Source organism: Pleurodeles waltl, chromosome 8 (assembly GCF_031143425.1).
Source record: "Pleurodeles waltl isolate 20211129_DDA chromosome 8, aPleWal1.hap1.20221129, whole genome shotgun sequence".
NCBI classification, from domain to species: domain Eukaryota; kingdom Metazoa; phylum Chordata; class Amphibia; order Caudata; family Salamandridae; genus Pleurodeles; species Pleurodeles waltl.
The window spans coordinates 1,076,980,538-1,077,007,055 of NC_090447.1; the positions used below are offsets into that span (position 1 = coordinate 1,076,980,538).

At 41.6% G+C, this 26,518-nt stretch overlaps 1 protein-coding gene across 4 annotated transcripts in view; it reads left to right on the forward strand.

Moving 5' to 3' along the window:
* DIAPH3 (diaphanous related formin 3) overlaps window positions 1-26,518 on the forward strand; it is a 1,960,340-nt gene that overhangs the window by 1,083,195 nt on the left and 850,627 nt on the right. The window lies entirely within an intron of this gene.

Genomic DNA, 26,518 nt, shown 5'->3' on the forward strand with positions numbered 1-26,518 from the left:
CATTTCTTTACCGTTTTTGCAAGTTTCACTGAATGTATGAAGAAAACACATTGCTTAATCAATCAATTAGGAATTTGTAAACCGCACTACTCACCTGTGAGGGTCTCAAGGTGCTCACTCAAATTCGATCTGCCAGACCTTAAAATAGCACCCATGCTGAAATGGGTAATCAATTGAAATCTTTTCAACTATGCTCCTACAACTAGCGCGGTTACTGGCAAATAATGGATGCGTTTATTCACAAATTGTTTAGATTTCATCAAATGTGTGAAGAAAACAAAATGCTTACCCAAACTCCATTTGCCTGACCATAAAACGGCACACATGATGTAAGGCTTCTTTGCTAGTTTCAAAAGATGTGAAATATCTGTGACTAAAAAAAACATTTTGTTCATTCCAGTGAATTTGTCTCTTGATAAACATGTCGAGTTATCAAAGCTTAAACTCGCAGGTTTATTACTTCAGGACCCTTCAGACCTAGACCGGATGTGGATGCAACACAAGGCCAGAAACCTTTGGTAAATGTGATAACTGAATAAATTCAAGTTTCAATTAACGTTCTCTATTTTCTACAAAAACGACACAGTATTCAATTCCTTCATTTTGAAGTACAGGCACTTAACATGGCTGAAAGGGAACCTAAACAGCGCATTAAAAGTTCCAAAAGCGGAGCCAACCGTTCCTGATTCACTGATTAAAGGCAAGGCAGATATAAACAGTACGATAGATATGATCCTCAAAAAGCGAACAAAAGTGCATGACCTTGCCAAATCCACAAAAGTAAACACGGACTCTATGCAGCTTGAGTTAACAGCAATCAAGGTGGATATTAACACTGTCAACAATAAATTATTAGAGGTAGAACAAAGAATCAGTGACCTGGAAGACATCAAAAACAAATCTACCAAGGACCTTCTCTCCTTACAATCAATAACAAAATCTATGAAAAAAGACATTGCGGACTTGGAAGACCGAAATAGGAGAGGTAACATGAGAATTTTTGGTGCTCCTAAAGGATCTGAAAGTAATGAGGAACACCCCAGCCGTAGCGTTTCCTTCCATGAATCTTGGTTAGCTCTAGGTAGAGGCCTCCAATTTGACAACAAAGTTGAGCTGGAAAGAGCACAAAGGGTCCTAACATTCAAATGTTCCTGCGGATCTCTGAACAAACTCAGACCAATAGTTTGCAAACCTCTGCTTTTCCAACATGCCGAAGCAGTCTTGCTCTAAGTGGGCAAAAATAAGCACATTAACTGGAATGGATCTAAAATCTACATTTCATAGGACTATTCCAAAACGACTGTAGCTACAAGAAAAGTTTTCTTGGCCCTACGTGATACACTCGGAGACATGAAAATTCAATTTTCTTTTGCTGGTCCAGCAAAATTCAGAAACATTATGGACGGAAAGCATGAAATCTTCGATGATCACATTGCTTTAAAATCTTATCTAAACGAACTGACATGACAAGACATGGACGTTGCTAGAGCCCTGTCAAACAAAAGGAAAACCTAACTCTTGTTTCCTGAAAGTGCGCTAATCTCATAGATATTGACGCCTTTGGATGCTTTTAGCATTCTGTAGGATACCTCCCTATCTACAATGTTTCCCCTTAATAAGGATATTTTTTCTTCCTAAGTTCATACTTAAAGTTCACTTGTTGTACTGTTTGCTTCCCTTTTCTATCCAACAAAGGTGAATTGTTAAAAGAATTAGGAAATTCTGTGATTTAATTGGTGAAACTCAATCACCTACTGCTTTCCTTACCTCATTGCCTGTCAGGGCTAGTTCATACTCAATCATTGTTTACCATAGTTATGCCCCTGTTAATTGACAGTATATGTGCTTACATATTCTGCTTGCTTCTCTTAAATTTGGATTGTATAACCTATTGTACACGTTATAGGTGATAGTGTTCCACTTTGCCACTTTCTGCAAGTTATACCACATCCTTCTCGACACGTGTGCTATCCATGTATCCAATTTTTGATAATGTTCCATGACTCAGATATAGACAAACTTATGTGCCTTTTCTTCTGAAAATACTCTACAATAGCAGCATATGATGTGCTCATCACAATGTATATTCCGTGTTGCCCAGAGGGATGTCTGCTCTTCTTTTGTCGCCCACTCCATGGCGTTTGTAGAAAGTTGACAGGGGTTATTATTTCTTCTTCTTTTGTTTTTTATTCTCCATCTTCCTTTCTTCTTTCCTCTTTCACCTTTCTCTTGTTCACACTTATTTGCTGGACAGCGTAGGGTTGTTATGAATACGGCTCTAACACTAGACCTACACTACTTCATCCAAAATAGTACTTCTAGTAATCCATCTCACAAGACTATAAATAGGTGTTTTTTTCACTACATACATTGCAATTATTGGATTGATCTACTTTATTGCGCAAGCAGACATTATACACATTCTCCACTGTGGTATATCAATGATAGCCCATACTCCTCCTAACATAGCAGTACTTTTGATACACATTGATGCACACCTCTACCACATAACATACTAATATGGCTAATACTAATACGAAAGACAATATTGTATATTCGAATGTTAAGGGCATGAATCATCAAATAAAACGTATGAAAATAATGAACTTTCTATACAAAACCAAGGGAGACATTATCCTCCTTCAAGAGACAAGGATTCCCGAAGCACTCCAAATTAAAAACAATTGGATTGTTGATGTACACTGTTCTCTGGCAGTCCACAAGAAGAATATTGTGATTACTCTGATCTCCAAGAAAGCTAATCTGAGTACTGAATCCTATATTACAGATACAGAGGGAAGATGGGTCATAACAACTCTAAAGAAAGATGAGGCTAGACTACATGTTGTTAATATATACGGTCCAAATAATGAAGACTGTGACTTCTGGAATACAGTTTCAGAGAAATTAGGCCAACTGCCTACTAACGACCTCTATCGCCCACCTAAAGCACATAGTATTCTAAAAGATATTTGCACTAAATATGACCTTAAAGACACATGAAGACTCCCACATCCTGACTCGAGAGATTACACCTTTTACTCTCCTCCTCATAATTCATACGCAAGAATAGACTATATCCTCATCTCGGCTTCCCGTACCCACCTTATTGACCAATCAAATATTTCACCAATAATAATTTCTATTAGCTGGGACCAATCTGAGAACCTGTATCAAGAAATGGCATTTCAATAACGAGATTTTAAAAGACCAAGAGATTATAAGGAAAATTGAATGGACCATTTCTGACTTTTTCACAAATAACTCCTCCTTGGACATACATATACACCCTCTTTGGGATGCTCTTAAAGCAACTTTAAGAGGTGCACTAATAGAAATGAAAACTAGAATCAATAAGGCAAAAAATAAATCCTTACTGGAATTGGAACATGAGATTGGTCTCTGAGAATCCTCCCATATCAAAACGCTGGACAAGCAGATCCTCACCAAACTTACTACAAAGAAATATCAATATAATAGAATACTCAGCAAACGTGCAGGCGTATGGATTAATACATTTAAAGACTTTAAACTTTGTGAAGCCAACAAAGCAGGAAAAATGCTAGCATCATATCTTAAACACAAACAAAATCAAAAGAACATAACTTCAATCAAAGATAAGTTGATCACCACCCACACCAACCTTCAAACAATTACACACATTTAGACAATTTTATATGGAGCTATACTCTGAAGATAACCTAATTACAGCTGATCAATTCAAAGAATATTTAAATAAATTACAGATACCCATAATATCTGAAGAAGATAAAGAAATATTAGCCAAACCAATCTCTACAAATGAGATCACTGAGGCCATTAACACACTAAAAGATAATAAGGCCCCATGATCTGATGGCTTCAATGCCAAATTTTACAAAAGATTTACCAAATCCCTTCACCCTACTCTATTAGAACTATACAATACATATGCCTCCTGGGAAAATTTTCGGTACATCCGATGAAGCAAATATTGTTGCCTTTCCCAAAGATGGGAAGGATCTCTTATTACCAAAGAATTATAGACAAATTTCGCTAATAAGTCTGGACTGTAAAATATATACAAACATTTTAGCCAAAAGTTAATTAGTAATTCCCAGGTAGGGTTTTTAAAGAACAGGCTGGCCAATGATAATACCCTCCTATTATGCCACGTCGTAGAAACAGCCAGGAATTTATCCTCTGCATCCGTAGCTATAGCCTTGGACGCCGAGAAGGCTTTTGATAAAGTCTTTTGGACATTCTTAAGACAGTCCCTTAGATCTTTTATCCTCGGAGATGACTTCATAAAAATGATCATGACCATGTATAGTAACCCCAGAGCATCTATCTCCGTAAGTGGCCTGGTATCCATGCCTTTTAACCTTGAAAAAGGCACAAGACAGGGTTACCCACTTTCTCCCTCCCTTTTTCTGTTATCACGCAAACCAATAATATTACACATTAACAGTAACCCTCAAATATCAGGAATAGATTTTCAGGGAAAACCAATCAAATTGGCAGCCTATGCAGATGACATATTAATCTTTTCTGATGACCCTCACTCATCCATACAGGCGCTCATGGCCACAATTGAACACTACTCACGAGTGTCAAGATATGGACTAAATAGAGACAAATCTGATGTGAAATCACTGAACCTGTTAGGCTCTAAAACCTTGATAGGAGATGCAGGTCTAATCTGGCAACCGAACTACATAAAGTACTTAGGAATAGAATTTGGGTCAGATTTAATTGACACTCTGAATCATAACGAGCACCTAACCCTTCAAAAAATAAAACATTTATTAGAAGGTTGGTCACCAAAATGTAACCCCTGGTGGGGTCGCATCCAAACGATAAAAATGATGATATCCCCTGTGGTTAACTACCTAATAAGCATGCTCCCCCATCACTCACTGATGACTTCCACCAAAAACTAGATAAAATGATTAATAACTTTATATGGCAAGGAAAAAAAGCCTAGAATAGCCCTACACAATTTAAGACTCCCCAAAAACCTGGGTGGCCTCAACCTACCTAAATTTTAAAATTACCAATCAGCTTTTCTTGCCAAAAAGGCACCTATTGGCTCTCACCCCTGATAAACTCCACACCACTATGGCTTGAAATGGGAAAAGCACGTTTGGGAAACCTAGAACCGGTAACTCTACTCACATATACTGACAAGCAAATGCCATACTCTAAATATATCTTTAGGAATACCAAACACGCACTACTTTTTATTGATAACAGGTTGCAAGTTAAACTGAAATGCTCCAACTTTGCTTCCCTTTGGCACAACCCAAGTATCAAGTACAAAGGTCAGACTCTTCACTGGCAATCATGGATAAACAAAGGTATTTACTACCCCAAACAGTTAGGCACGCTCTCCAATCCTTTTACCTTTGCAAATCTACAAGAAATATATCATATTGCGGACTAGAAATTCTATAACTTCCTTAAAATTAAAGTAGCACTGTCTAAATCCCACTCTCTCCACGATGACCCTTGAGTCCCTTCTTTACTTTTAAAAATCCCCAGACATGATCACTAGGTATCTGGAATTTACAATTTTTTTCAACCACAAGCTACCAATCATTTTAGAAAGACTCTAAAATTCTGAAACGAACACTCTAGGTCTGTAATTACGGATCCAGATAGGACAAAAAATTGGAGATCCGTGACATTACATAAAAGTACCCCTATACTCTCGCACACACCAAATTTTGAATATTACATAATATTCATTGGACGCCTTCACGTCTACACGCAAAGCACATAGCCGATATCTCACAGCAATATCAGACCATATCCTACTCTATTTCTTTCTTTTCTCTCTTCACGTCTCTAACACTCCTTTGTTATCTTTTTTTCTATCCAGTATAATACAGAATTACACATGTATGTATACAGAGCTTTGATCGCATTGCCTAAGGCAAGCAATATGTGTACTGAATGATGTAATCTTTTCTTTTTGTTAAATTATAAAAGAATAAAATATTTTCGAAAATTAAGGCCACATCTCCCTCTGCCTTAAGGGTCCAGATTTTCGTGCTACTTACCGAAAAGTTTTCCAACACCTCATCAGGGTTAGTAAACACTATATAAATACATTTGCAGTTACAATATATCAATCTACATTGGCATGGATATATTCCTCAAACAGAAGGCCAAGTCTATGAGAAGACATTAAAGCTCCTACTAATTCAATAATTACATGACTGGGAAAACTTTTGTTGCAAACTTGCACTTTTGATTCGATACAGCAATATTTATCCCCTAATACTTCACAGTGGCAGACACTCACAAATCTAAACTAGATCAGTTGACGTATGTGGGACAACCTGGGAAAGTATGGACAGGAGAGCAATCTTAAATTAACTGTTGTAAGAATTCTTATCTCTGAGGAAAACATGCTTATGGTTAAGCACAGAGACACACGCAGAGCTAATGTCCATGCAGACAGGATGATCACATAGAAGACCTTTAAAAATCTTAAAATACAGGTGTTTCACCCTTGAAGATGGAATTATTAATATAGAGGATTGTAACAGAAGAGATAAGATTAGTTTTTTGGGGTCCTGAAGAGATTATATGATTGATCAGTTAGGTGCCTTGGAGAGAGAGCCATGCTTCTGGCTAGGCCATTAATCACACCAGAAAATCCGAAGAACACACAGTGATGCCTAAGAAGTCAAATCAGCAGAAATCACCTCACCCATTATTATGTCTGTTATCCATCATATCCTTGTAGCAACTATATGCAGAAGTTTGAAAGTACAAATCTCTGATGACTTCCTCGGAGACTGTGGCTGACTGCAAGAAATTGTTGATCTCGGTTACTGGACCCTGCAAGGATTATAATTAGAAAGGACAACAAGATGCACGAAGTAAGGAACAAGGCAACCAAGTCAATTTTTCACATTTGCTGAAAGGGACATTCTAAAAAAAAAATGCATGGCAAAGCAAGCATGAGAGTGCCTCACAAAGCTGCAGATGAAAGTAAGCCAGAGAGAAACTGACTAGATCCTGAGCATTTCTCCAGGATGTGTAAAGCACTTTTTGTAGGAATCTATTATGAAAGATAGAGTAATGTCTAGGCGTAATAAAAAAAAAAGCTGCTGAGGATGGATGCTGTTGGGGTTGAACATTAGCATCATACCTCCTTCCACCTCTTGATAAAAAGATCAAATTCATCTGCAAATCAAATGTAGCTCCCTTTAAGACCAACCTTAACACACTTACTATGTTTCAAAATGGCATACATCTTTCACGGAGCCACCCACCTCTGCACCATAGTTCTTCTAAGGTCAAACCTCACCTCACCTGTGGTTAAAAAGGCGCCTGAAAAAAATGTGCTTTGTCCTGAAAATTCTGAAATGAAATATAATACACCAAACTTTCTCTTGCCAAACACCAGTACTCTGGGACGGTTCGGGGGATGAATTAAGACTGTACCCCAACTTACTGCTAGTCCTGCAGAACATAGATGCTCGTGCCTCTTCCCCAATTTCTCCTTTTTTCAAAAATTATTTTTATTTATCCTCATACCTATTCACCTTCCACCACAGCTTTAATCCATTTAATTTTCCTGATATATATATATATTTTTTTTTTGCAAAGATCCACAGGTTTACTCAATTACCTAGATCACAATATATAAAGATGTCCTATTCCTTCACTTTCAACATTTTAGCTTTCCATTGTTCAAACGATGGCACAAAAGTTCTCCAATTTTGCAAAATTACAGACTGTGCTACAAGCATTGGTATATACATCTTTTTATATGTTTTACTCAGCACTGCATAAGACTGGAACCTAATAAAATGAATTGAGGATTGTCTGGCATGGTTAAGGCTAGTATGGTATGGCAGCAATTTTGCAATATTCCACTCCAATATTCTTCCATTTTGGGCATTGCTGTATAATATGGGTGCTTTTACCATCCATCTTTAATGAATATCTAAAGCAATTAGATGGGATTTGTGGCTTAATTTTGTGAGTGAATCCTGGAGTGTACGGCATAATAACCAGTTGGTAAAAAAGAGTATTCTCTGAAAATTTGCACCTTTAAGAATGGAGAAGTTATAGTGATTTATTATATTCCAAGTTTCAGCCGAAACCGCCAGGTTGAAAGCTGGTTGCCATTTCTGAGCTGTTCATGGAAATATGACTACCTCGTTAGCTACATCAAATCTACTTTTCCAAAATCCCGCTGATCCCATTATATAGGGGTCTTATTAGGATCTTCAAACAACCCCGGAACTCATCCTAACTGCTAGTCTATACTCTTTTTTTATTTATTTATTATTTTTTTTCCTCTCCCCACCCCGTCCCCTAATTTACCCTTTAAAGTCAACTGCCCACTCTCCCTTGTAGCCCCTTTCAATCTGCCACTGCAAGCTCTGGGGCTTCTCCAACTTGCTAGCAGGTGGACGGGGCGTACTAGCCTGGCAATGTGCGGCTCAGGTTAAAGCTCAAAGTCAACTCCTATAGCTGTGGTTCAACAAGGCATGCCAGTGGGCAATGTATCCTCTCCAGTCTAGTCTGTCCCTCCCTCACCCTACTCAGGGACGATCCATACCACTGACAGTAGTCTCCCTTAACTTCAATAGACTCATATCAAACGTAAGAAAGTATTTCTGCTACTCACATACCAAACAGATAGACACAGTCTTATTACCAGAAACACATCTTTCCCAAGCAGGGGGCGGAACTGTAGGTAAGGTTGTCAGTAGTTGCAGGTCTTCTAATAACACAGGGGAGTCTTCCACTACCCCGAGCAGCTTGAAGAAGTGCAGGGTGGCTGTAATACTTAGGTGGGTCCTTTAGATGTGGATGGATGTGGAAGGCAGATGGGTCTTAGCAAAACTATGCATACAAACCCGCTCCCTTTTAGCGAGTTTGGTGTATGGCCCAGTGTCTGACAAGACTCATTTCTGACCCTCCTCACCTGGTTCCTGCAGGAAATTTGTAGGGTTTTGGTCTTCCTAGGGAGTGACTGGAACATGGCTCTGGAGCCAACCCTGGACAAGGCAACCTGACGTCCATCATGGTCAAGGTAGGGAGCATCTCCGAGACCTCCTAACAGACCATACTCTTTGTGATGTCTGGCACCTTCTGCATCCATTGGAGAAGGACTATATCGTGCTTTCCTAACCCACTGGGCTAGGTCACAGATTGAGCATTTCCTGCTTCAGGAAGGCCTACTTGTGCATGTGGTATGCTGCAACATTCTGGAAGGGGGCATTGCCGACCACTGGCTGATTTGCATTGGCTTAGATATGGTGGTGACCCCTCCCCATCCCTAATTTGGTGTATAATGCATGCCTTTGCCTACATAACTCCAGAGAATAAAGCCCAGCTCTGCAACCATCTTAGTACCTACCGCACCTTAGGGAAGCACAAGAAACAATTAGAGTTTCGGTCCTTGCAGGCCATTGTGTGCTCTCTCTCATGACTCTATATACGGAAACCCCTACTCCAGGACCTGTGGATCGGACAAAGACTCAATTGAACTTCTTTTTGGCAGCAGTGGAGAAGGTGCTTGTTAAACTTTGCTGGCATTGTTACTAGCTTGAGGAAAAGGCTGGGAGGTTGCTGGCTGCTGAACGATGACAGCAGCTCACTGCACTGGCAATCCTAGACTCCATTGGCCTACTTCTAGTGCATTCCAGGGACATTGTGGACTACTTTGGGGGCTATTATGTAGTCTTCTATTTGCAACAGCCCTGATCAAATCAAACGCTTCCTCACCTCCTTAGGTCTCCCGCCCCCTACTGTGGAGGGCTGGGCTGTTGTTTTTGAGAGAGCATTCACAGAGTAAGAGGTGGCTGAGCCCATCTCAAGGCTCCCGACCAGCAAATCCCAAGGGAAGATGGATACCTCGGATCAGGAGCGACACGCTTTTACCTCATCTTAGGAAGGCCTTTATGGAGAAACCATCGCTGTGGACCGTCTACAATAATGCAATTATCACTCTTCTTTCCAAAGATGGTAAAGAGACTTTGGACAGCACAAGCTACAGCCCAATCTCTCTAATAAATGTTGACCTTAAATTGATGGCTAAGGTTTTTGCCCTGGGGTTGAGGAGGGTGATCCTGCAACTGGTCTATGATTCCCAGGTGGGCATTGTCCCAGGACGCTGTTCCCATAACCGGACACTTGCACATCTTGTGACATGTCAAGGATGACCCCACAGAAATGTTGACCCTCTCCCTAAATGCTGAAGAAGCATTTAGCGGAGTCAAATTGCCCTATCTTTTTCAGGTGATGTACCATATAGGTTTAGGAAATTACTTTATCCGGAGATTCCCCCCTTTTCTATGACTTCTCCTCAGCCAAAGTGTCTTGTGAAGGCTTTCTCTGCCAGATATTCCAAATTAGTCGTGGAACCCAACAGGCCTGCCCCCTGTCCCCACTTCTCTTCCTCCTGGAAACAGAACTGTTATCAGCTGCATCCCAGAGATCACCAACGGTATCTGGGTTCCCCACAGAAGCTGGAGAGACCAGGATTCTCCTCTGTGCAGAAAATGTTATACTTCTTCTCTCCCAGCAGAGAACCTTGATAGCCCTGGTTTTGTCCATCATAGAGGACTTCAGAGAGCATTCCCGCCATAAGGTTAACTGGACAAAGAGTGAGGCCCTTCTGATACCAACCACCACTCCTTCATGTGTCCATGAATATAACTTGTATCCCCCTGCTTCCAATATATCTTTAGCATATTACCCTTCCCAGTGCCCAAGACACTGCTTGTATGGATCGAAGCTGACATCCGCTTCTGTGTCTGGAGCGGGCGAACTATGGGTTGACACATCCACCGGAGGCCTGAGACTACCCACCTCGCCTCTTACCATTTGGCTTATCACCTTTCTCAGGTTGCAACTCACCTGTACTTTGAAAGAGAAGCACCCTTTTGGCCACGCCTAGAACGCCATGTCCTCTAGCCTACAACCCCACCTTTGCCACAGTATCTCTCACCCAAGGATCCAAAAGTTGCCCCACACCCGATCCTGACAGCAATCTCATGGCCCTGGCAGGAGGGCACACCAGCTGATGGGAGTGGCCCCCCTATCTGCACTGACTGGTCCTGCTAAGGCATAACTCTGTGCTTCGCCTGGGCGGACACCTGTTCCACTGGACAACTTGGAGAACTCTTGCTGTAGAATACCTGGACCATATCTTGGATGGTGCCAGACTCAAATCCTTTCACCAACTACGTGCTGAATTCGGGCTCCGGCCGGAGGAAGCATGGCAACACCGCCAGTTATCTCACTGCCTCAGAGCAATCAACATCCCACAATGGAAGACTTGCTACGTTCTCCCATACTAGAGTACATATGGGCCTTTTATAGGCAAAGAGGGCTTGCATCGGGTCTTTACACAGTTCTCATTAAAGTTCAACACTTGCTCCCCTCCCTGTCAGCCACCAGGCTCTGCTGGCAGCCGCTCCTGGGAACAACATATTCTCTGGAAGACTGAGCCTCCCTAATCTTGGATCATGATGGGGCCCTCAGGGAACACTTCTTGAAATTCATCTACTTTAAAATACTGCAGGAGTGGTACTGGACCCCCCAAAAGCTCTACAGTGCCAGTGCCCTACCCCACACCCTCAGCTGGTGTGTAATTTCGCCTGCTGCAAATTCTTCCAGGTTCTGGGGTTCTGTCCAGCTATTGCTACGTACTGGTCTGAAGACTGGGAGCACTTGCGACGATATAGTGCTCACTGATTACACCCTCGCCCCACTTCGCTCTTCTCCATCACTTATTAAATCTCCTGACACAACATTTCCTCCCCTTGTCGACTGAATGGCTCCTTGTACTATATCACATAGCAGCATACCAGTAACTCACCTATACTATGAATGATCATTTTCATATCTTTGAAGCGGCCTGGAGCCCTTTCATGAGTGGAGTGTTGGAGACCTTGCCCATGCCCCAGCCAATGACCCCTGTTGTGCATCCCTTACTTCATTTGGTTCTATTTACCACTACGCTGTATTGTAATGGGAGACACTGTATGCCTCGTGTGATATCCTCGGACCAAGTCATGGCACAATTTTGTTAAATGTTAAAAACTTTCAATAAATAAAGGTTGCAAAAAAATAGCGAATTCGGTTGTAGGACTGCAACATAGAGCCTTTGAAAAGTTGAACCTGGAGACGAATATTGGCCAATGTTATCCATGTATCCCAATTTTAAAGATCTACTAGTTTGGAGTATTCATAGAGTCTTTATCTTTGTAATATATTACTTTTTGAAAGTGGCTGCTCCTCCAACATAAAATCCTCTAGCCGAGTGTACACATTGAGATATAGAATGGAATAATATCTAAACATTTGGTACCTCCTTTTTAAAACCCAAAATAGAGTTTTATATCTGACTTTCTTTGGTGATTTTGTCAGACGCAAAAAATCCACAGTATTATAGTTTGCTAATATCTGTCACACAAAATCATTATCTAAAATATTGTGTGTAGAATATGGATCATAAAAGCGGGAGGAAAAATGTGCAAAATATAGAAACTATTACTGCTTCACGTCTAGCAATGTCAACCTCCCTCTATTTGTTGGTTTATTTAATATGTTCAGTGCCAGACTAGATGTTGTGTTGTCCCGAACAAACGCAGAAAATAGCCCCTGAATTTTTTTTGAAAAACGCAATGTGCAAATAAGCAACGGAGTGCAGCAAATTAAAAAATAAGGCAAGTTAAAACCGACAATTAATGCTGTTCTACCTATAAATGAAAGTGAAAGGGGAGGCTATCTGTTTATAAATAGAGATGTATTATTTTCTAATAATGGCCTGTAGTTCAACTCATAAGTCTTAAACATTCCCAAATTACCAATGGCTGTGACTCTGTACCTTGTGTGTATATAGTGCAATTATGGCACAAAATCGTAATTTTCAATGTATTTATCTTGTTCCCTCCCACCTCCTGAAATAACGAAAAATCTTCTCTGTGCCCCTATCTCTGGTCTTAAAAAAGCATGGTATTATCTGTGTACAATTTGATTTTGGACATTTATCAATGGAAGCTTTGATGACTGACTTGCCTTTTGTAATAGTTATTGTGAGAGGCTTAATACAAAATTCAAATAAAATAAGGGATAACGTGCATCCCTGCCTAGTTCCCCGATTAACTCTGCCAACACTCAGGGCCAGCTTTAGCACTCGTGGCGCCCTGTTAGACAGTCTGTTTTAGCACCCCACATGTTTTCTTTTTTTGACTTTTCCTTTGTTTATGGACCGTTTGCAAATCGGTGTTTTGAACATGGAGGTTGGTGCAAGTTGTTTGTTGTGTGCTTTTGTAACCATAACTGTTGAATTACAGATTGTCATATTTGTACCCGAACCATTACTCACTTTTTCACTGTGGTTATTATTTTGTGGATTTCATTGTTTTTGTTTCAAAAAGTACTTAATTTACAACCCCTCCTGCACATGACCTTTGGCTTTGGTCCGCAAGAGTTTGCTGCAATGGTTGGCCTGGCCGCCCCGGCTGTGAGCCCCCAACCCCTGTAGCACATGGACGTGGGCTAAGCTTTACGTAGTGGGGTTCAGCACAGGGAATGGCCTGTGGCCAACTCTGCCACCGAACCTCTGTCCAGCCCACTGCCAGCTCCCACTGCGTATGACCTTTGACCTTCAGCTGAGGGCAGCAGAGTTGGTCTCCGGGCATGGCCTGCAGCCAGGCCCTCCGCCACCTATTTGTAGTCAGCCAACCCATTCTGCACTTGGCTTTTGGACATTCACTGCAACCAAGCCCCTTGTTCTAGCATCTGCCATCAGTTAATCCTTGCTGCGTACTGCCATAAGCTGTGTGCAATGGAGGTTGAGCACAGGGGCTGGCCTGTGGACATCAACCTACTCCTGTGGTGCGTAGCTCTGTGGCTCTTGGCTCTGTGGAGTGATAGTTGGTTACAGGTCCCGGATTGTAGTCCCAACCCTTTGCTGTCATGCTCTGCAGCCTCCCCACTGCCTCGAGCCTACTTCAGCAGTGCATAGCCTTGGGGGTGTGCGCAGGAAGAGTTGTTGTGTACATGGGATTGGTCTGTGCTTATGGTCAGACACTTGTTAATATGTTTGCCTTTGTTTGGTTTAATCAACATTAAAAACTCTGCCTGGTGTGACTCTCCAAACGTGTGTATGACTCAAGATTCACATGCTGCTTTTGTTTTTTTCCCCGTTGCACTAGAGTTTTCCAATCCTCTGGGTACCTCTTAGCACTTTCCTGGGTTCAGGTGCCTCTGAAAGTGTCTCCCAGTGGCTTAGCAAATTTTGTTTCCGGAGCACAAAGCTCTCGAGTTGCAGCTGACTTGAGAATTCCAAAATGGGAGAAAAAACTTTTCAGAGCACTTATCAAGCAAATCACCGTTTTTAAAGAACATTTCAAAATGTGATTGAATTAATCACAAGTCATGACTCTCCTGTAAAAACGCAAGAGGCATTCAACTGATGACCCTTTGTAGCCTACTCTGCAACTTTTTCTTAATTGCTATTCTCTCAAAATCGAACTGATTTACAACAAATCGACGAACAACAACACCCTTTCTGAATAAATGTCTACTTCATGCCACGTTTGGTTTAGGCGTGATCAAAATTTCCTACAGGCGCTAAAATATGGAATCACTTTTTTGCCACCCACTCTACCTTTTTTCCTATGTACATTTTTGCATGAAAACTGGCATACTGGACCTTAGCCGATTTAACAGATGATTTGCAAATTTTTGTGCTAATATGTACATGGAGTCAAAAAATGCTTGTTAATTGGAAGGTGCAGCGGAACTATAATTAAAATGGCGGCAGCCATTATGTTAGCTATTTTTTATGTTACATTTTAATAATTTTGGGGTACTGATAATGTGTTTGTGTACGTTTTGTGTGGTAGGCATTAAATGTGTTATGGTGGTTTTCACACCTTACCTACAATTAAATCTACTTATTTGATGACTTCACCATATTTAGGACATAAAACCTATTTAGCAAATATCCGTCCTGCTCCGTTTTAAAATGCCAGGCAAAACCTCGGGCCCAGCTCGCAGAATTTTCAGATCCTGACTGCACCCTTGATAATTATTTGATTTCTATTCTTTCTTGAACACCTTCACCAGACTAAGCCATAGTGAAACCTAAAAAAACAAGTTAGTCAGCTTCCCAAATCTCACAATGAGTTTGCGCTGTTGGTTCATCTGTCCAACAGTGACTCAAAGCTGAAAAGCATTATGGATTTTAAATGCTTTGCAAGCAATATGGTCTTAAGAGCACTTGTACATTTCCAGGATTTGTTGCTATGACAATAAAGGGTGGAGGAGACAGATAAAACTTTGATATACTACACGTAAAGTACACTTTCCTCGTTTTTTTCATTAACTTGGCTGTTTAGTATAACGTTTTATAAAAAATAAAAAAACATCATTGTTTCAATAATGTTTTGTTATAACGTTTTAGGCTCATTTTGTTGAAAACATTGTTTTCAAGGTTCCTGTGTCTTGTAAAGTCTGCAGCCTTAGTGTAAAAGTTACATTATCACGTCAAATATATTTTTCTAACCCTTTTCAACTGTTTTCAGTAAGTGCTTTAATATAAAGCTGTCAGTGTTTTTGAAGTGTAATATAAAAGAAGTATTTCTCTTTTCCAAGTCGTGGCTAGTTCGGCATTATACTAAGGATAATCAATGATATCGTGAAGGCGGTATTACTCCTTTTCTTATGCCCTGCATTATCTGATCTTTCTGGACCGGTGGCTGCTAGAAATGTAGAGATGATGAGGGTGGAGCCAGTGCTATGCTGGCTGTATACAGAAGTGTACCACCTCCGTCCCCTGATGGTGCATGTCCTAGTAGTAAAGAAGAAATACTTGTGTTTTTGATCAGCCAGCTCTGGTTCCATGAAGTGGCCCTCCCTAACGTTAGGTATAGTGTTTTTATTAATGCCACACACCATTGTTGGACGCTGTCAGACCCTTTTGAAAGGGCACCAGGCTAGACATTGACTACTGTCCATCATCTGGTGTGGTTGAGGTCCTTTGCCTCTGGTGTCCTGTAGTCTCTTAATGCATTGGTTTTACAAACTGGTCTATGTAAAGCCTTTTCTGCACTTGACTCTGAGTACTGAAGGTGACCAGTGGCATGTTTCTCAGTGATGTGGTCTTGGGGCAAGAGCTCAAAACCTAACCAATAGATATCATATATACTGTCCAGCCAAATGTTTTTCGTTTTAGAAAAGAAGGTAGTTTTAAATTTACAGCAAAACTAAATACTAGGCAATTTAATCAATCCAGTATACAGCACTTTTGTATGTTCTGCTAATCAAGAGGTACTACACCCCTCTCCCTTCTTAAGTAATTGTCTTGCATCCTTCTAAGGTCGAGATTTATGGTATGGCTAAGCCATATAGAAGAGGGCAGGTAATGATTAGGCGTAGGTGCAGCTTGCTCAAAGTTCTCTTGGATATGTTAGACAACTCAGTTCAAACTCTTTAAGTTTTTTTCTGGTAGCTAATTCTAACAGCATATTCCTAGCCTTCCGAATTTCCCCAGGCATCAGAGTGGATCTGGAAACCTTTACATAGCAATTCCCCCCAGAGCCGACAGGTGGTGTCGTATGGTGTCCGTCCCATGCAGGGATGATATCTGGAGCAAGACAAATAGACCACCTGCAAGTGCTGGTGTCAGTTTATTTCTGCACTCCTTCCATGCCAACAGACATTGAGCCTCAAGAAATCAATAGACTGTGTGCACAATTTAAATATTGACATTTTATCACCTTGTCAATTCTGCAGAGCAGGGATGATAGGAGAGTAATCTTTGGCTAGATGGAGACATTACCGAAAGAATACATACCAAAGCAGTAATTCCCTGGTGGTGGGTCTGCGAAATGACTCAAACTAGGATATCCTGCCAGACCAAACGGGCAAAATGACCGTCTCGCCAAACCTGGCTACCCAGGCAGTAATGTGTAGTGAACATGGAAGCCGAAGTAGCAGCCTGGAAGATGTCCAAGACTGGCACACCATGTGGTAGCCCTGTGGTAGCAGCCTTCTCGCTGGTACAATCAGCATGCAAGCCTTTTGGGGGTTGCCTCATGACCAGCCCATAGCTGATCCTAATACATAGGACAGTCCATCTACAGGTGGTTCTCTTATGCACTGTCTTTCCCTTTTTGCTGCAGAGAAGCTGATAGGCAGCTGTTGGTCTTGTTAGAATTCTATGAACATCTCTAAAAAAAAAAGTTAAATCCCTCTTAGGATCAAGGCGATAGAAGATGAATAGCGACTACAAGGGGTCAGGTGGTGCATATCACAAAGTGATAGATTGTCTGGAACAAAGGATGCATAAGGAAGCACTGCTGATTAGGCCTCAAGTTCATACCTCTAATACAGTCTTAAGCATAGTTTTACCAATACTGCACAGAGAGACCAGAGAACTCCCTCCTCAGCAGCACAATCCTTTCTCAGCAGACAGGCTGGCTTTGAGGCTTCTTCCCACACATCCTGAGCGTTTAAAGCAGGAAGTAGTGATTTCTGGTGATGTGCCCTAACCTCTGCGAGATTGACTGTGTGGCAGACAGGTACCAAGGTAGCATAGCAGTTCAACTATTCAGTGAAGCAACCCCTTCCTTGGTCAAGAAGTACTTAGGATTAGAAAAAAGTGGGGTATTGTGTATCCCAGGCGAAATTTGTGTCCCACTTTTATATACATTTTTTGTACAGGATTGTTGGTCTACTGTCTCAGACTTAAGAACCGGTTTGGGTTGTTTCTGTTTCTGGTATCCTCCTCCAACTTTGTTTAAAATGGTACTTCTCACTGCATAAAGCACTGGAGCCATCTTCAAGCATGAGTAGCCACAACATGGGCACAGCAAAGTCTCATTGTTATGCCCATGGCTACCATCAGCTTTTCTGCATAGGAATAAGAGACAAACAAAAGGGAAGGCCCGGCCTAGAAACTTCCTCACATTGGACAACAGAAACTGCAGCCTGATCCTACAAACCTACTGTTGACTATATCACAGTACTCAGAAAGAGCCGTGCAGGTGTAATATATATTCAGGGGAGAGGTATATATTGAGTAAGCTTAAGTTGTGCATTCCCTCTTGTCTTTTGCACAGAAGCCCTGGTCCACTCAGCATTGGGCATTCATGTTTAACACGCCTCATCTCATTTGACTTTAGTCTACATTGCTGTTAGGGGCTTATCCACCTGCAATGCTTTATAAAATGTGTCATAGGGTGCCTCCATACCCCATGGCACAGGAGACTGAACTGGGCTCCCATTCTAGATCTTCTTGGCTGGCTTAGTTATCTGGTATAATTATAAATATTTCCCCAATGCACTCCAAAACTCATCCATGTCTTGTCCTGAAATCTCCATATCCCCTATTCTCCAACAAATGAACCATTCACACGCAGAGACATTATATTCACATTATTGTTGTTTACTCCGTGCTCAACAAAATATGGAACTCTGCACAGGTGTGCATTCAAGTGATAAGGAGTTTCTCCATTCGCTTAATGACTGCAGCTGGTCCACACTATTATCTGGAACGCATGACCCTGCATAATGCTGGAAGAATATTTTTTTTTCAATTTCATAACCCTATAGTTAGCAGCTACTAAACTTTTTTCATTCAGACTAATGTATAGCCAGTATGGTAGGCACTGCAACCCCAGAAAAAAGTAAGCCTGAACTCTGTTCTTGTTTTGTCACACTAAGGAGTCCCAGGGATGATGTGTTGTAAGTTTGCGTCTGAACCTTGGTGTCTGCTCATGATGAGGTGGGTATAGTGTTGTATGGCCTGCCTCCAAACATATTCCCACCTCCCCTCCCTTCTTGGCCCGATTGTCTCACATAATGGAGGCCATCCTTGTATGTCTATCATGTGTTTGTGTGGTGTGACTGTAAGAAGGAAAAAGGACACTTAACTACTCTCTTACTTGCATTGGAAGGAGGTCCCCTCCCCCATTTCACTATATAAGAATGGAATTATCCTCATCCAATCTTCATATCGTAAGTTGGAAGTATTCAATTAAGTTTTTTCCATCATCAAAAGCTGCATGGCTTGCAAAGAATCCACCCCTTTCCAAGATAGTTCTAGCTCTGCAGACTTCACACAAGAATCTCGAGTAATGCCATCAGCTAGCCTCTCCAGATGTTCCTCTTTAATGAGCAGCACATCCAACTCTAACGCTCCACATTCACCTAGGGGATCTGAGTCCACCTTCATGTATACCCAAACGGATTTGCGCCCTCTTTATACTTGTAGCGTAGCAGTCACAGAGGAACGCATTAATGGTATTAACACCATCACTCTATCCTACCTTCTTCCTCCAACTACACCTTCAGGGATACTACTAGCATGCCTATTGTACTCCCCAGGCCCCCAAAGGAAGACAGTCTCCAAATGCAACCTACCAAATGTGTCAAGCACCAAGACTCTTATGTCCCAAGGACCCCTATCTATCTCACTCATAAACTCTCTACCTCCTCCCCTCAAGCTTAACTCCATCTCCAGCACAACCTTCTCCCCCACATTCTCTCATATACACTCGATCAACAGTCCTGGGCCCCCTCCTCACATTTAACCCCTCAACCCAATTCACACTCACTTGTTCTCACGCATCATTAGAATCCAAACTATTCAAAATTACTTAAGACCTGTAACAACTTAAGGTAAATCTACAAAGTCTATTATGCATCACTGCAGCATTGTTGACCATTTGGTGGCCCAGCAGGACTCCAGGGGACAAATGAATCATTATCTTCCAACCTAATAAATGCTACACAAGACTACCATCTTACCCCTCATCTAATGGGATCCCATTAATCTCGATGTCATCTCACCCAAGATGGAGGACTAGACCCTATCCCAACTCCTCCACTCTGCCCAATAGGCTTAAGGATCCACTATGAGATAATGACATTGACTCCGTCCTCCTCTCACATAATCCTACAAACTTCAGCAATCCTGACCATTTGGATCGCATCCAAAAAATTCCTTTGAATCTACACAGAGAACCTAGACGCAGCCCCAGAACTGTTAACAAGTCTAACCTTTTGCGAGTTCTCGTAACTCAAACTTCCTCAGGGGACTCTAAACCACACCTAAAATTATGTTAATTGCAGATCAGTGGCGAGATACGCAGCGGGCATCGCTGACCTCATCCTTGAACAAGAGCTCGACCCTTTAATCTTAACTGAAACATGGTTATGATTCTTCTGCACCAGTCCTTGACATATTAGTCCCTCCCAACCAAGACATCAGGTTCGATAAATCTGGCAGACCAGGTGGAGGTATCGACAGCAAACAGTGTAACAGTATCTCAATGAAACAATTACAAAAAAATGTTGCTCTATTCTCATGTGACTACCTATGCATCAGTATCATGAGTAACAGTTAGCCATTATGCAAACTACTCAACTACTCACAATCTATCATCCCTGTAGGAGACAAGCTCATATTCATAGAAAAAATTATGGAAATCATCTCAACCAACATTGGACAATACTACACCCAGATCTTTTCTGGAGATTTCATCCTCCATTGGAATGATCCTAATGACTAAGCTGTAAATAACCTAAAAACTTTCCTAAAAGAGCTCAACCTATCTCAAATTCGTGACAGTCCTTCCCACAATTTGAGTCAGACATTGGATCTAATAATTGCTGAAGCCAACTTCATTCATCTTGAATTTATCATCCCATGTGAATGGACCGAACACAACTGCATCACCTTTGACATTTTGGAAGTGGTTAGAACAAAAAAGGATCAACTAAAGAAACCCAGACACTGGAAAAGGAGCCTGCGAAACATAAACCTTATTAATGAACTGGTATCCCTCACTAATAAGACCTTACCCCTCTAGCAGACATGTCAGATGTCCAAGATCTTACAGATCACTACAGTAATTCCATGAAGAACATTCTTGACTCGATTGTGCCCTTGGAGCTAAAAAGAATGTCCACCAAAGACTCCAAACCATGGTACAATGGTGGCCTATATAGAGAAAGATGTAAACTGAGACAAACTGAATGATTATGGAGATACTCACCATCCCTCGGACACCTCAAGCACTTATGATCACTGAGAAGCACTTACAACAAGCGCATCAGAAGCTCAAAAGTGAATGTCTTCAGAAACCAACTAGATAATGCCAGAAACCAACATAGAAAACTGTTCGAACCTGTCCAACAACAAACCAGTAGACAATCCAACTCTCCCCTAAGTGGGTCTAGTCCGTAGCCAAACTTTGAGGAAGTTGCCTCCTTCTTCCTGGGAAAAACAAAAAAAAATTGAAAGTGAATTATGGACAACAATGGAGCACCTTCCGGTCCTTCCTCTTATCAGCCCCCACTCCTCCCCAGATAGCTGGGCCCCCTTGTCTACAAAAGACCACCCCCAAAACAATGGTTCTTGGAAAACCTTCAAAACCTTTGATTAAACCACCATTCTGGAAATACTTACAGCATTAAAACCTTCAAACCACTTAAATGACCCTCTCCAAACTATTTTTTCTGCATAATTTAAACATTAATTCTTCCACTTTAGACCAAGATAGTAAACACCTCACTACTTTAAGGCACTATACCTGACTGCCTAAATTCAGGGCTGGTAACCCCAATCATAAAAAAAAACATGGTGGATTACATGGACCTGAAACACTTCCGTCTAATCTCCAACATCCCAACTTTTTCAAAGCTTCTGGAGAAATGTGTCCATGTACCATTATGCAACCAAATACACCAATTTTGACTCCTACACCAATTCCAATCTGGCTTCTTTGAGTGCCACAAAACGGAACTGGCTTTAACACTCATAGTTGATGACACACTAAAAATCCTGGATCAGAACCGATCCTGCCTCTAATCCAACTAGGCCTCCTGTCAGCTTTCGATACAGTCAAACACAACAGCCTACTAGACTTACTGGAGCACAGGATGGCCCTATCAGGGTCTGTTCATAAATGGTTTGCCACATTTTTCCATATCAGAGCTCAAAGGATCATGGTCAATCAGCCCCTGTCCAATCCCACACCGGTCACATTAGGCATCCCACAGAGGTCATCACTCTCACCCCTTCTCTTTAAACTACCCATGGAACCTCAAACTGAAATTCTAAAATGATCTAACATCCACTATCACATGTATGCTGCCGACACACCTCTATACTTGAAGATCTCCTCCCCAGAGAATATCTGGTCTCTCAACACAGCTGTACAAAAAACTCAATTAGCTGACCTGCAACCACCTCAAACTCAACACCCGCAAGACGGAATTCCTCCTAATCTCCCCTCTCAATCAGTCATGTAACGAAGATTGGATGAAGCAACTAAGCTTGAGTGCTTTCCAGGCTGAATTATGGTAGTGCAATCCTTTGTGGCTAACCTAGTTCCAAGTTATTTTGCACTAAAGGTCTCTCTTAAATCTGCTGCAAGACTCATCACAGGATCTAAAAGAAACAACCACATCTCTCCAGATCTGAAATATCTACAATCGCTTCCATATGAGGCAAGGATACAGTTAAAAATTCCATGCATGACCTATAAAGCTCTACACTTCAACACCCCAAATTATCTTGAACAAAAACTGGAACTTTCACATGCTCCAGGGCTCGTTTTATGTGGTTCCTAGAGAATACTTCAAGGAAATAACCAGTATCATCACCAACGTATTATGGGTGAACAAATAGAAACATGTTAGTCTTTCCGTCCTGCAGCGGCCATGGGGGAAAGGGGAATTAGAGCTCCCCCCAACCATATGTATGGTAGCTCTTCTCTAACACGCCATCTCCTGGCTCTCCCCGGAGGACTCCTGGGAGAAGTCCCTATTGAGCCGTTCCTATGTGGAGGGAGAGCTGCTGAGCATCCTGATGCGTGGATCTGGGCTTCTTCCAGATACTCCTTACTTGATATGTCAAGTCGCTAGTTAATGTAAGAGTGCTGTCAAGAGGGTTATTCGAAGCCCCGCTTGCCCCAGACATGCCATTTGGTCCCTACAACGATTTTGAGAATTTTGCGACATCCATGTCCATGGAAAGATGGAGTTTGCACCACCCTGGACGACCTCTACCCTGAGGATTGATTTATTACAGTGGTGGAAGCATTTGATACATTCCGCTTGGGGCCAGAACAATCCCTACAATACAGTAACATTTCTGCGACGGCACGAGATCTTTGGCCTGCCTTCCCATCCTTGTTCCTTCACACTATCTACTCTCCTGATGATGGCAGGGGGACAACGTCTTATTTCTCATATGTACCATGTGTTGTGCGACAACCGAATGGATGCCCTACTGCCAATTCAAGCTTGTTGGGAGGCAGTAGTACCAAGACCCCTTTCTGAGAGGGAGTGGGAACACATTCAGACCGGGGTGCAGTGGGCCAGCTCTAATGCTCGCTTCAAATTGATGCAATACAACCTTTTGCACTAGAAATTCCATGCGATCTGCACTACGCATTCTGATAACTGCCTGCGGTGCCGTGCCCCTCAGGGAAACTATTCATATGGTATGAGACTGTACCATTCTGTCCCCATACTGGAAGCATTAATAGGGTCTCTGGTTAGAAGATAGTTAATACTGCGGTTTGTTATATTAAGCCTTATACCTGCCCCTGCAAAGAAAACACTCAGCAGGAAGTTAATTCTACTTAGCCTGACGTTGGCGAAATGCAGAATAGCTATCCATTGGCTCTCCCCTGAACCTCCCAGTCACATGGCATGGCTACGAGATGTAAATAAGTGGGCCATAGCAGGAGAACTCAGTATGAAACGAGTGTGCATGGGCAATAAACTAGAATATGATTTACAGGCGTGGGCAACCATGCTGCATTATCTCAGCCATCATCCGTAGGAACTTTCCTTAAGTTTGAACTCGGGTGTACGACTACCCACGACTAATATATCTCCCATCTAACATATCCACAGTTGTAGTTAACACGTGACACCCTGTGGTGCGATTAGTTTTGTTTGACCAATGACTTTGTGTTTCACCACTGCGCATATTAGTTGCTCAATGTTCACCAGTAGCACATTATATGTTTTGCTCAATTTAGCCGCCTATTGGCTTTGACATTGCATTAGCCATTACATTCTGTATTCTGCCTATTGGCTTTGACATGCTGTATTCAATTTAGCTGCCTATTGGCTTTGACATTGCATTAGCCATTACATTCTGTATTCTGCCTATTGGCTTTGACATGATGTATTCAGTTTAGCTGCCTATTGGCTTTGACATGTTATTAGATATTACATCCTGTATCCAGCTTAGCTGCCTATTGGCTTTGACATGACATTAGACATTGCATTTTTTATTCAGCTCAGCTGCCTATTGGCTTTGACATGATACTAGACCTTGCATTTTGTATTCAGTTCAGCTGCCTATTGGCTTTGACATGACACTAAACATTGCATTTGATATTTAGGTTAGCTGCCTATTGCCTTTAACGTGGAGTTAGACATTGCAGTTGAGAATCCAAGCTGTATTTTTCCAAGCTGTGTTTTTGCACAAGATGAACCAAGCTGTTTTCTTCGCACACTAGACTAGACCTGATAAGAGAGAGTACAGGTGGTGTTTACCATCCTGCTCAGGCTTGGGAAGAGGAGCAGTCTAGGAGATCTGGCCAGTCTCCAAAGGCTTGCGTAGTTTTCCCGGGTCTGAGAGGAGGGGGAACGCTGTTCTAAGGGTGGCTCACAGGCTTCAGAGAATTAGATTCGAATCTGCCTGACTTCGTGCTGGAACTTGGCGCCAGTTGCCAGTATCCCGTATGGGTAGATAAATCTCTTTCTCGCATCTGACAGGAGTCATCAGCTTGCAGACCCTAGAAAGATGAAGCTGTAAATAGTTTCTCACACGGTGAAGTATTTGTTTTGCTTTGTATTCAATATCTTATAAATATAACCTGCTGTGTATATTGCAAACTGTGTTTTCATTGAACGTGTGCTTGAAATCTAATAATTCGTCTCTTACGAAATTGCGGTTGGGGAAGAATTAACAACAATAAAAGTCTTCTTTGAACTCAGAGGTGCATTCTTGATATGTTATGTAAGTGCTGAAAACGAGATAAGAACAGAAGCACTACACACCCCCACCCCCATTGAATCGACACTTCATCCAATCCCTATCTACCCTTACGCTAGGAGGCAGATGCACAAGTTCGGTGGAGGGTGGGTGGGTGGTAAGAGGAGCTCCAAACGAAGTTTCTGACTACTGATTCTTTTATTATGATGTACAAGTCAACTGATGTACGAATATATGGCTCAAAGATTTATACTAATGCTATAAGTTATGTAATCCTGAACATTGCTATCTTTAGTAAACTTAATAAAAATTATTCTGATGGCTGCAGATCCTCAAGAAACACCAACACTTTATTGTTGAAACCACAGACATTTCACAAAAAGAAAACCTACAACCCATCTTTCTTGGGTATTGCACCACGAATTTGAAACTCCTTACTCCCTGCAATCAGATTGAACCCTTCAACTGCATTATTTATAAAAAATATAAAAAAAGTTAAAAAGCTAATGATCAACACATCTCTACTCCTGAATGTGTAGAGCTGCACTCCCTGGGCTCTGAGTCGATGCAATGTTATCATCCATGTTTACACTTGACTGTTATTATTATCTTATGTTTATCTCTCAACTTGGGCCTTGTGGTTGGAGCTCCACGCACCTTATCATCCATGTTTTCACTTGACTGTTACTATCTTGCATGCGTTATCTGTTCAGTTGGACCTTGCTGACGCAGATCCCCACGCGTTAGGACCTGCTACATCCTACAACACATGTGTGTGATCGATTTATATAGGGTATGTTATTTAGTTTGTGTCATGTAGTGTTCTACAACAATAGTTGTATTCCACTCCAAATATGTGATGCTTTATTTACTTTGACAGTTTGTAAAGCGCTCTGATACCCCTCTTGGGTCATGTTCAGGCTATATAAAACCATTATAAATAAAAAATAAAATAATTCTTACAAAGCAAGCAAATTGTGTGCCTCACAACTGGATTTCCTTGAAGTTAAATACATACGGTGACAGCTGGGGAAGGGTGCAGTGCACAGGTACGAGACAGAGTATACTTTTTATACCAATTCTTTGAATGTAAGGGAAAAATTAAAAATAATAAACGACATTTCCACATGTAATAACTTGAAAAGACTGCGGCAGGGACAACCCGAGGGGTCATAGGGGCTTTCAAGTGATACCATTGGAGAGGGAGTGAAGTGCCCCATCAGACGGCTATCCAGGATTCAATGTTGATACTTTAAGTGGTAGTCCTAGTAACTTATTCTTAAGGCAGTGTAGTTCTTATTGGTGTTAAGGTTCAATCTTTTTTTTCTTGATGTAGATCAGTGTTTAATAACCTTTCGACTTGTGTGCCACCCGAGGCCCCCCGCCGCTCCCCCAGCCCACCATCCCCCCCCCAAAAAAAAAAAAAAACACAATTACAGAGTAGGTTTTGCCTTTTTTTATGCACATATACTTTGTGAATCATACTTAGTTTTCAAAACAGTCGGGGTCCTCCCGAGTATG